This window comes from Trichosurus vulpecula, chromosome 2, assembly GCF_011100635.1.
Source record: "Trichosurus vulpecula isolate mTriVul1 chromosome 2, mTriVul1.pri, whole genome shotgun sequence".
Lineage (NCBI taxonomy): Eukaryota > Metazoa > Chordata > Mammalia > Diprotodontia > Phalangeridae > Trichosurus > Trichosurus vulpecula.
Window position 1 is genome coordinate 32,864,958 of NC_050574.1, and position 13,082 is coordinate 32,878,039.

The 13,082-nt window shown below is 40.4% G+C and overlaps 1 pseudogene; it reads left to right on the forward strand.

The window, feature by feature from the left end:
• The first annotated feature begins 9,342 nt into the window (after positions 1-9,342).
• On the forward strand, positions 9,343-9,998 carry LOC118836314 (annotated as a pseudogene).
• The last annotated feature ends 3,084 nt before the right edge of the window (positions 9,999-13,082 follow it).

Here is a 13,082-nt window from a genome sequence, read left to right on the forward strand (position 1 = left end):
GGTCCTCCTGACTCCAGGGCCAGTGCTCTACTCACTGTGCCACCTAGCTGACCCCACCTCTATTTTATTAAATAACTGAGGCTGAGAGTTGGTGATTAGCCCAGGCCATGAACAAAGACCTTACCAGGTCAATGGAGACTACCACCCCAAGGTTTAAGTTTTTTTTTTCCCCTTTTTAAATTTATTTATTCATTTTTAGTTTCCAACATTTGCTTCCACAAGATTTTGAGTTCCAAATTTTCTCCCCATCTCTTCCCTTCCCCCACCCCAATACTGCCTCCATTACCCCTTCCCCCAATCTGCTCTCCCTTCTATTCCTCTTATCCCCTCCCCCTTCTATTTTCCTGTAGGGTAAGACAGATTTCTATATCCCATTGCCTGTGTATCTTATTTTCCAGTTGGATGTAAAAACTATTTTTAATGTCTGTTTTTAAAACTCTGAGTCCCAAACTCTCTCCCTTCCTTCCTCCCCACTTACCCTCATTGAGAAGGCAAGCAATTCGATATAGGTTATACATGCATAGCCATGCAAAACGCTTCCATGATAGTCATATTATGAAAGACTAACTACATTTCACTCCATCCTATCCCACCCCATTTATTCTATTCTCTTATTTGACCCTGTCCCTCCTCAACAGTGCTTGCTTCTGATTACTCCCTTCCCCAATCTGCCTTCCCTTCTATCACACTCCCCCTCTTATCCCTTTCCCCCCTACTTTCCTGTACGGTAAAATACCCAACTGAGTGTGTATGTTATTCCCTCCTTAAGCCAAATCTGATGAAGGTAAGGTTCCCTCATTCCCTCTCATCTCCTTCCTCTTCCCCTCCAATGTAAAAGTTTTTTCTTGACTCTTTAATGTGAAATAATTTACCCCATTCTACCTTTTCCTTTCTCCTTGTCCCAGTACATTCCTCTCTCACCCTTTAATTTTATTTTTTAGATATCATGCCTTCATTTTCAACTCATACCTAGGTCTTCTGTCTCTGTCTCTGTCTCTGTCTCTGTCTCTGTCTCTCTCTCTCTCTCTCCTATATATATATACATACACACACACACACACACACACACACACACACACACACACACACATATATCCTCCAACTATCCTTATAATGAGAAAGGTCTCATGAGTTACAAATATCATCTTTCCATGTAGGAATGTAAATAGATCAACTTTAATAAGTCCCTTATGATTTCTCTTTCCTGTTTACCTTTTCATGCTTTTCTTGATTCTTGTATTTGAAAGTCAGATTTTCTATTCAGCTCTGGTCTTTTCATCGAGAAAGATTGAAAGTCCTTTATTTTATTGAAAATCTGTATTTTGCCTTGGAGTATTATACTCAGTTTTTTCTGGGTAGGTGATTCTTGGCTTTAATTCAAGCTTCTTTGACCTCCAGAATATCACATTCCAAGCCCTTTTATCCTTTAATGTAGAAGCTGCTAGATCTTGTGTTATCCTGATTGTGCTTCCACAATACTCAAATTGTTTCTTTCTGGCTGCTTGCAATATTTTTTCCTTGACCAGGGAACTCTGGAATTTGGCTACAATATTCCTAGAGTTTTCTTTTTGGGATGTTTTTCAAGACGCAACTGGTGGATTCTTTCAATTTCTATTTTACCCTCAGGTTCTAGAATATCAGGGTGGTTTTCCTTGATAATTTCTTGAAAGATTATGTCTAGGCTCTTTTTTGATCATGGCTTTCAGGTAGTCCAATAATTTTTAAATTATCTCTCCTGGATTTATTTTCCAGGTCAGTTGTTTTTCATTTTCATTTCAAGACACTTCACATTGTCTTCTATTTTTTCATTCTTTTGGTTATATGTTATAATTTCTTTATTTCTCATAAAATCATTAGCTTCCATTTGCTCCATTCTAATGTTTAAGAAATTATTTTCTTCAGTGAGCTTTTGGACCTCCTTTTCAATTTGGCCAGTTCTGCTTTTTAAGGCATTCTTCTCCTCATTGGCTTTTTGGACCTCTTTTGCCATTTGGGTTAGTCTATTTTTTTTTCCAATTTATTAATTTATTTATTTTTAATTTTCAATATTCACTTCCATAAGTTTTAAATTTCTCTTCCTCTCTCCCAACTCCCTCCTCAAGACAGCATGCAATCTGATATAGGCTTTACACATATATTCCTATTAAATGCATCTTCACATTAGTCATGTTGCATAGAAGAATTATAACAAATAGGAAAAACCATGAGAAAGACAAAACAAAACAAAACACAAAAAAATAGTCTGCTTTGGTCTGCATTCTGATTACATAGTTCTTTCTCTGGATGTGGGTGGCATTTTCCATCATGAGTCCTTTGGAATTATTTTAGGTCCTTGCATTGCTGAGAAGGGCTAAGTCTCTCCAAGTCAGTCATTGCACACTATGGCTGTTGCTGTGTACAATGTTCTCCTGGTTCTGCTCACTTCATTCAGCATCAGTTTATATAAGTCTTTCCAGGTTTTTCTGAAATCGACCTGCTCATCATTTCTTATAGCATAATAGTATTCCATTATATTCATATACCACACCTTGTTCAGCCGTTCCCCCATTGATGGACATCCCTTTGATTTCCAATTCTTTGCTACTACAAAAAGAGCTGCTATAAATATTTTTGTACATATGGGTCTTTTTGCCACTTGTGTGATCTATTTGGGATACAGCCCTAGAAGTGGTATTGCTGGGTTAAAGGGTATGCACATTTTTATAACCCTTTGGGCATAGTTCCAAATTTTTCTTCAGAATGGTTGGATCAGCTCACAGCTCTACCAACAGTGAATTAGTGTTCCAACTTTCCCACATCTTCTCCAACATTTATCACTTTCTTGTTTGGTCATGTTAGCCAATCTGACAAGTCTGATGTAGTGCCTCAGATTTGTTTTGATTTGTATCTCTCTAATCAACAATGATTTAGAGCATTTTTTCATATGACTATAAATAGCTTTAATTTCTTCCTCTGAAAACGGTCTGTTCACATCCTTTGACCGTTTCTCAATTGGGGAATGACTTGTATCTTTGTAAATTTGACTCAGTTCTCTATATATTTTATAAATGAGGCCTTTATGAGAGACACTAGTTGTAAAAATTCTTTCCCAGTTTTCTGCTTCCTTCCTAATCTTGGTTGCATTGGCTTTGTTTGTGCAAAAACTTTTCAATTTAATGTAATCAAAATTATCCATTTTGCATTTCATAATGTTCTTTATCTCTTGTTTGGTCATAAATTCCTCCATTCTCCATAAATCTGACAGATAAACTATTCCTTGCTCCCCTAATTTGTTTATAGTATTGGCCTTTATACCTAAATAGTGTACCCATTTGGACTTTATTTTGGTATACGGTGTCAGACATTGGTCTATGCCTAGTTTCTGCCATACTATTTTCCAGTTTTCCCAGCAGTTTTTGTCAAATAGTGAGTTCTTATCCCAGAAGCTGGGGTCTTTGGGGTTGTCAAACAGCAGATTGCTATAAATATTGTGTACCTAACCTATTCCACTGATCTATCCCTCTATTTCTTAGGCAGTACAAAGTGGTTTTGATGATTGCTGCTTTATAATACAATTTAAGATCTGGCATGTCTAGGACACCTTCCCTAGTATTTCTTTTCATTAATTCCCTTGATATTCTGGAATTTTGGTTCTTCCAGATAAATTTTGACATTATTTTTTCTAGTTTTATAAAATAATTTTTGGTAGTTTGATTGGTATGACACTGAATAAGTAAAGTAATTTAGGTAGAATTGTAATTTTTATTATATTAGCTCGGCCTACCCATGAGTAACTGATATGTTTCCAATTACTTAGATTTGACTTTATTTGTGTGAAAAGTGTTTGTAATTGTATTCATAGAGTTCCTGGGCTTGTCTTGGCAGGCAGACTCCCAAATATTTTATATTGTCTACAGTATGTTTAAATGGAATTTCTCTTTCTATCTCTTGCTGTTGGGCTTTGTTAGTAATGTATAGGAATGCCAAGGATTTATGTGGGTTTATTTTATATCCTGCAACTTTTCTAAAGTTGTTTATTATTTCAAGTAGTTTTTTTTTTACTTGATTCTCTAGGATTCTCTAAGTATATCATTCAGAGATATAAAACTTCACACAAGAACTGCTTTTGCTGCATCCCACAGGGTTAATCTATTTTTTAAGTTGTTATTTTCTTCAGTATTTTTTTGGGGGTCTCCTTTAGAAAGCTGTTGACTCGTTTTTCACAATTTTCTTGCATCACTCTCATTTCTCTTCCCAGTTTTTCCTTTACTTCTCTTATTTGATTTTCAAAATCCTTTTTGAGCTCTCCCATTGCCTGAGACCAATTTGTATTTTTCTTGGAGGCCTGATGTAGGAGCTTTGACTTTGTTGTCTTCTTCTGAGTATATGTTTGGATCTTCCTTGTTACCAAAGTAAGTTTCTATAGTCTGAGTTTTTTCCCGTTGTTTCTTCATTTCTCCAATTATTTGACTTATAAGTCTTTGTTAAAGTAGGGTCTACTTCCAGGGTGAAGGGTGCAGCCTCCCAAGCTTCAGGGGTTTTGTGCAACTGTTTTCAGAGATACTTCTAGGGACCTGTAAGTTTTCAGTTCTTTCAAGGTGGTATGATCAAAGGAGAGGTGTTTACTCCTCTCCTGGCCTGTGCTCTGATCTGTGAGTGACCACAAGCACTGTTTTCTGCCTTGGAAGTGTGAAGAGGATTCCCTTTCCACCACCACCACAAGCTCTGTCATGCCAGTGCTCCTCCTCGCCCCAGGACCACCACCCAGAACTGTCACCCAGATCCAAGTATGTGCAAAGCAACAGAGGCCTACCTTAGTGCCAGCAAAGAGACCCCGTAACCTCCTTCTGACCGGCTTCTGGATCTCTTTACTGTGTGTGGGCCAAGAACTCTGGAAGCAGCCACTGCTGCTGCCCCCGCTGTTGCCCTGGGGCTGGGGGCAGACTGTGCTCCTCTCTCACCCAGCTCCAACAGGCTTTTCCTAATGACCTTCTAAGTTGTCTTTGGTGTTTGTGGGTTGAGAAGTTTGGAAATGACCACAGCTGCCTGCAATTAAGTCCTCTGAGGCTTGCCCCGGATTTGCTAGGGCACAGTCTGCTGGCGTGGCTTCTGCTGGACTGCATTCCTTTCCCAGCCCCGCACAACAGACCTTTTGTGTCAATCATCCAGGTTGTCTTGGGCTAGAAATTTGTTTCCCTCTGTCTTTTTGTGGGTTCTGCTGCCCTAGAATTTGTTTGGAGTTATTTTTTTACAGGTATTTGGAGGGGCTTGGAGGAGAGCTCAAGCAAGTCCTTGCCTTTACTCTGCCATCTCCTAGGTTAAACTTTTGATTTGGGGTTTCAGGGGCCACGGAGCTAGGGAACCTGAAACCACTGGCCCTCCAATATCAGACAAGAAGAGCTGATGGGTTTGTCCTTGGAGCCCTAGTGTTTGAAGAGCTATATTTTGCCTCTTTCTGCATTCCCAATGATTAACACCAGGTCTGGCACATAGTAGGTGCTTAATCAAAGTTTATTGGTTTATGATGATGTGGTATTAGTAATGGTGGTCTTATGTAGGCTGGGGTGGTTTCCCTTTTTGTGCAAGAAAATGCTATCCTCTGTGCTTTGGGCACAAGCCAGGCAGTCAGTCAATAAACATTTATTAAATGCCTACTGTATGTCAAGCCCAGTACTAAGTGCTGAGGATACAAAGTGTCTAGCGTCAAGGGCCTCCCAATCTAACAGGGGTGACAGCATGTAAGCAGATATGTATAAATAAGCTACATATAAGATAAATGGGAAATATTCAACAGAGGGAAGACCCTAGAATTAAGGGGGATTGGGAAAGGCTTCCTATAGAAGGTGGGATTTTAGCTGTGGCTTGAAGGAAGCCAGGGAAGTCAGGAGGTGGAGATGGGGAGGGAGAGCATTCCAGGCGTGGGGCACAGCCAGAGAAAGTGCATGGAGTCGGGAAATGGTGTGTCTTGTTCCAACAGCAAACAGAAGAAGGCCAGTGTCACTGGAATGTAGAGTGTATGAAAGGGTGTAAGAAGACTGGAAATGTAGGGGGAGGCCAGGGTATGAAAGACTTTGAACACCAGAAGATTTTAGATTTGCTCCTAAAGGCAATGGGCAGCCCTAGAGAAACACTTTAAAAAATTAATTTAGATTATTCTAATCTTTTCTTTTTTCTCACTGGGTCTCCCTTTCTTTCCTAGGCTGGAAGTGAAGTGGTCACTCATCAGCCTGATCTCATTGCCAGTTGGCGTGGGAATCTGTTTCCAGCCTAGTCAGTTTGCCTCTACTTGTGCAGCCTGGTGGTCCCTGGTGTTGCAAGGGTGTCCCTCATCTAGGTGGCATGGGGGCATCATTGTGTGATTTTAAAGGAGAGGGAATAGATATAATCTCTCTTCCCTTCTCTCCCCACCCTTTATTTCCTGCCAGGTGGGGAAGCAGGAGGTTGGGACCAGAAGCTTGGTTACTCTGCTCTCCTCAGAGAGAGAGGGGGTCCCAGGGCACAATTATATCTATCTGTTTCCTTAAGTATTATTAGTCTAGGAGATGTAGTTATAGGTTCAGTCTAACTTCTGATCGCTGCCTCTTAATGGGGGAAGCAGGATCCCAGGCTTTATATCCAAGGTTTGATTCCCTTTCCACCAAATACCAATTCCATAATGAATCCACATAGGATTTAAAAAAGAAGCCCATTTATCCAATTCCATAACAAACAGAAATCAGAGAAGGTCTGCATAAGAGAATATATGTCAACAAATAGAGAGTGAGGGAGTTCTCTTATTGAGAGGGAGGGAACTCAGCTCAGCCAAAAGAGTCCTAGATCTTACCCAAGGGAAAGTTCCCCAAAGTCTCTGATGTAGCGATGTAGGCAGAGGAACATGCTGGAGACTATTTGCTCGTCTCGTATCAGCTTCTTCCTATAGTCTCTTCCTTTAGCAGCCTAAAATGGGGTTGGCACCTTCCATCCTCTCTCCTGAGGGCTAGAAGCAAGAAATGTCTGAAACACCTGCACAGCTTGGAGAGACCCAAAGACAGGATCTGTCCTCACTCCCACTCTCACCAGCTCTTCCCCCACCTCCTTATGAAGGAGGAAGACATTGGTCTTCATCAATAAGGAGAGAATCCCATACTCAGGTTACACTGGTACTGACCTTAGTTCAGAAAGGCTCAGCCCACCGCATCACAGAACTCCTGAGCTTAAGCTATCCACCAGCCTTAGCCGCAGCCCCCTCCAGTAGCAGGAATCATAGGTGTGTGCTTCCACACTTAGATTATTCTAGTACCGGCATTTTCTCTCTAGACGGAGCAAGAAAGAGTGAAAGATAGGAAGAGATACTCCATGACTCTGAAAATCTTCCTGTGACCCTGGTCATTTTTACATTCCAGTTGCAGCCTTTCTGAATAAGAGAACAGATTCTATGATGAAAAAAGCCATAGGGACAGTGCTCAAGGGAAAGCTCAGTTCACATTTTGCTTCATCAGATAGAACCATAGTCACTTAACTCTTGGCACGTACTTGGAGAATTATCGTCCTGAAACCATTCCATCTGTCTTTGGCCACTCCCTCTAAGGATTTGCCTTTCCAGCTAGTCAAAGGTGAACTCATAAGCTGCTTCCATTAACCAAAGTAATCAGAGACTTTTGTCCTTTTGATCGCCAGCACCCTGATATGGTCAATATGGGTCGGTTAGGGGCCCCTTGACCATGTCCGATCACTGCCCTAGTTAGTGCCAGGAGGAGCCCTTTCTGAGCCAACAGGGAAAAAGAAGCTCAAGACGTTATATTGGAATTGATAGTTGAAGAAACATTATTATTATATTACATATCATATTATATGAAGAAAGATCTTCAAACTAGGATAATTTAAAGATGCTTTTTTAATGCTTCCAAAAGAGGGAGCAAGAGCTCAGGGTAAATCTTCTTCCATATTCTCTTCTAATCTGTGGCAGGATACATTAATCTTTGTTCAGTCCAACTCTTCATGACCCCATTTGGGATTTTCTTGGCAAAGATACTAGAGTGGTTTGCCATTTCCTTCTCCAGCTTATTTTACAGATGAGAAAACTGAGGCAAATAGGGTCACACAGCTAGTAAGTGTCTGAGGTGGGATTTGAACCCATGAAGATGAGTCTTCCTGACTCTAGGCCCAGTGCTCTATTCACTTCTCCACCTAGCTGCTCATATACTAATCACGTTGGTTCCAAATATGGAGATATCTGTATTTTGCCTTACTATATCAGATGCAGTAAAACAATACATTCTAACGTTCTTACCCAAGGGAAATTTCCCTAAAGTCTCTGATGTAGTAAACTAGGGAGAGAAACATGCTGGAGGGTGCCAAGTGCCATAATGGGGTTGAGGGCATTGTCTTGAATTGGGGCATGTTCTATTGGGTTCAATCCAAGAAAGCTCTGTAGTGAGTGGGGCAGAGTCCAGTGTTCAAACATAGCTCAAATCTCTAGCCCTTTAATTTCCTGAACAGTCCCTGGGAGGCTATGTGCATTAGCAAAGCTGAATGGTGAATCAAGGTGGTCTAATGGAAAGGAAATTGGAACCTAAAAGTCATATTATTCTGCCAGTCAGCTGGCCAGCATCTGATTCCCTTAGCCATAGCTGCTACAAAATGATATTCTGAATCCATATGCAGATTCTTCTAATATAGCTATTACTTTCATCTTGAGAGGTTAACTCTCATTCTTTGTTCAACTCAATAAATCTTTTCGTCCTCACCTCTCACTTTGTGTGCACTCTAACTAGATGGCTGTAAAGATCAGGAAGTCCACTAACTCCCTATTCCATACCAAATGTGTGGCAGCAGAGACTGGGGGCTGGGTCCATTATTAACCTGGACATGGGGGAGATGATGGTATAGTGACTGTAAGATCCCTTTAACTAGACAATGCAGTTCCGTCCACTCAATGTTGCCTTTTGTGCCCATCACAGCATCTGTTTTTGAAAGACCAATGTACCATGTTCCCATGTAGTTCTCAATCTGCTTCTGATTGGTAAATTGGTTATATTGGCTCTCTTGACCAGTCTCAGGGCAAGAGGCTTGTGTACTCACTGCAGTTGATACTTATTCAGGACATGGAATTTCAGTGCTGGTTAAGAGACTATGCTTATGGGATGACAGCTCCTGAACCCCAGCAGTAGCCTCAATTTGTTATTAGAAAAGGCATTTACAGAAGGTGGGGCTGGGGTGGAGGAACCTGGAAAGAATAGCAAGCTAGGAGGCACTGTACCCACTTCTGGTAATTTCCAGGTGCTGCCAGGTGGCTGAGGCTGGGGCTGGGACCATGCATGAGCCTGCTGTGGCAAAATCCAAGACTAGATGGCCAAGTGGGGCAAGGATGACTCAAGCTAGATCATGGAGGGTGCTTCAAACTGGTTCACCAATAAACTGAAATTTCTGCTTCTGGGAATCCAGGCGCAAAGTGAAGAGGGCAACTACAAGCGAGATCAATGGAGAGGCATCAATTGACAATTGCAAAGGCAAGCTCATCTTTTTCTATGAGTGGACCATCAAACTGAACTGGATAGGTATTTCTAAGTCAGGAGTGAAATACAAAAGACCTATGGAGACTGCCAACTTGTCAGATGAAAACAATGGTGATGGAGTGGAGAATTTAGCCAAAGATGAGTCTCACACAACCCCATTGGCCTTAATGAAGCAAGAAGGTGTGAGAAAGATCCAACATGCAGTAGAAATTTTACATAAGGACTCAAAACAATGAATGTTTTGAGTCCTCAATTCATGCAGGGCACAATCTTACTCTGAATGATAAGACAGTAGATCGAGTCCTGTAGCTGCCAGCCAAAGTGGAAGAGTCCAAAGTCAAACCTGGTACAAAACAGACTAAATCTGTTGGTGTCAAAATCCCTACTTGCAAGATCATTCCGAAGGACACTTTCATAACATCACCAGAGGAGCTTTCTGGGGTATTTGTCACCCAAGACATGTTTCAGGCCTCTGCCCATAGGTCTGCTGTATGAGAAACAGAGAGGAGTGACAAGTTCACTTAGACCTGGCTCCCTCCTGATGACATAGCTTTCTTCGCCATCATATCCACTACCGGTTGTACTTTTACTCATACCCCCTGACTCACAGAGTCACAGAGTCACAGAGGTGGAGTTAGATACATACTCACTTTACTACCACCACCACTAGGTAACCTCTTCTGTTTTGAGATTTATACTCTCTAAATTTGTCACCCATTCAAGATCCTGGTAGCCATTAGCTATCAACCCCCAGGACATTCTCCCTACTTCTTGAATGAGTTTAGAGTCTTCCTCTCTACTCCAAGATGGGATAGACCAAAAGCAAACAGGGGGAAAGGAAGCAGGAAATGCTGGCCAGCGTGGCCCATGGATGGTGATATCAGCTAAGATCTGGTATCTATTCAGATACAAGAGGTCTATGACCTCTTAGTTATCTTAATACAGTTGACCCCAACTTATGATGGTGGTGGACATTTAATTAACTGTTATGTGTACCTGATATTCATGGTACAATCGTCTTGGTTGTCATGGTTGTGTTTTTAATATCAGGAAACCTACTCTGAGCTCCCCTGGTGTTACCCCTCCTGTATGAATTGTATTTTTTAAAACATCGATTGTATTGTTGTATGCCTGTATTGCTTATATTAAGCTTGCTCTTCAACACTAAAGAGCAATACTGCTTAGCTAGGATTGTTTCTGATGAGATAGAGTGAAGGCCAGTCACAAGATGGCATTGGTTTACTGTGAGAATTGAGAAAACCAATTGGATTCTATTTTATGAATACCGACTACATCTTATGCTGCCACATATATTATCCTCCATCTTGTTATTTTTCTCCAAATTATCCATGGGGACCTAGATGGTATAAGTTGTTTCCTAAATGCAAGTGGTTAATTAGCATCTCTCAATTCTGGGAAAGACCTCTAAATCTACTCACCCCACTCCCAACTTGACCAAAATTTGCTCATCCCTTTCCTAACTCAAAAGGTCCCTCATCTTTCCTCCAATTAGGAATCAGATTACCTAATCTTGTATTTTGGTTTTTATCCTGTTAACTGTCTTCTTTTAATTAATTGGTCTTACTTGATTAACAAATAAATAATAAAAAAATCTGTCTCTCCCTGTATTCAGGGTTTAGTGCTAAACTGAGGAGGCCTGGTCCCAATTGTTATGCAATTGGCATGCATTGCTTAATAAATCAGTATGTTTGAAATCTTGAACCTTTGTTTCCTCAGTTATCTCAGACTTAATCTGTCACATTTCTATGATTATTTAGAGGTAGAAGTTCTCCTAAAATATTTTTGGGCCCTTTCCACTAAAGGGTGGAATGTGGTAGGAGCGGCATATATGTTTCATATAGTTTAGGCTGGTGTCTTTGGGTGGGGAGGTTATTCTCTGGATCATCATTGATTTGGCCTCCTTACCACCTGATGCATAAAAGGCCCAGCAAATAGAAAGTTGGCATTAGAGGTTTTAAAGGAATTCCCACTCCCCCGTGGGAATGCTTTTTTTGACCTAACATGGCTTGTTCTTATGCTGAATATGGAGGCCAATGGGAGTAAGGTTTAATCTGAGTTAGTATACTTTTTAATTCTAAGAATTATATCCTCTTTAATCATTCTAAGTAACATTGTTTTATTGACTTTAGTAGTCCATACATGCTTCATTGCATTTTAAAATATGTTTTTCAATCAGCAAAAATCCACCTTCTCATCCTCTCCTCTTCTCCCCATCAAGAACTTAAGAAAAAGAAACCCTGTTAACAAATATGAATAGTCAATCAAAATAAAATTTGACATCGACCACATCCAAAAAATCCCAACATTTGTCTCATTTTTTGAGTCCTTTACCTCTCTATCTAGAGGAGGGTAAGGGTAGCATGTTGTAGTTGGTTATTACACCGATCAGTTTCTAATTCTTTCAAAATTATTTGATTGTTGTTATTGTATAAATTTTTTCTCCTGGTTCTGTTCCCATTACTTGGCATCAGGTCATAAAAGTCTTCCCAGATACCATCCCCTTCATCATTTTTTTAGAGGCAATTTGGTTAAGTAACATAGCTAGTAAGTGTCTAAGGTCAGATTTGAACTCGGGTCCTTCTGACTCCCAGCCTAGTGCTCCAGCCACTGTCCCACCTAGCTGCCCCCCTTTGTTATTTCTTACAGCATAGTAGTATTCCATCACATGTATACACCATAATTTTGTTCATCTATTGCCCAATTTATGAACACCTACTCAGATTCCCATTCTTTGCCATCTCAAAAAGAGCTATAAATATTTTTGTACATTTTTAATGTTTATTTTGCTTATGACTAATCCCTCTCTTAACCTATCCTCCCTCTAATTCTCACTTTCTTCTTTTCCCCTTTTCCCCTATTTGTCTGTTGAATGAAATGTATTTCTCTGCACTACTGTGTGTGTGTGTGTGTGTGTGTATGTGTGTGTGTATATTCTTCCTTCCTTTAACTAGTTTAGATGAGAGTGAGATTGAAACATTGGCTTTTCCCCCATGTCTCTTCCTCCTTGTTTTTATAGATGTGTATCTTCACATCCTAATTATGCAAAATATTTTTTCCTAACCTTCTTTTCCCCTCCTCTCCCTGCTCTCTCTTATTCCACCACCAGCGTACTCATTTTCCTTTCTCTTTCTTTCTACTCCCAGGACTATTCTATTATCCTCTTTCCCCCTCAGAGGGGACACATGTATCATCTTCCTGCGTTATACTGCATGCAGTTTAACTTTGTTTAGCCAATTATCTTTGTTGATTCATGTTTACATTTTCATGTTTCTCTTAACTCCTGCATTTTAACTTCAAAACAGTTCTCTTTCTTATTTAATATTTTTAGTTTTCAACATTGATTTCCACAAGATTTTGAGTTACAAATTTTCTCCCCATTTCTACCCTCCCCCCCACTTCAAGATGGCATATATTCTGATTGTCCCCTTCCCCAGTCTGCCCTCCTTTCTGTCACCCCACTTCCCCCCCCATCCCTTTTCCCCTTACTTAATTATAGGGCAAGATAGATTTCTATACCCCATTGTTTGTATATCTTATTTCCCAGTTGCATGTAAAAAGAACTTCTTTTTTTGAACATCTGTTTTTAGA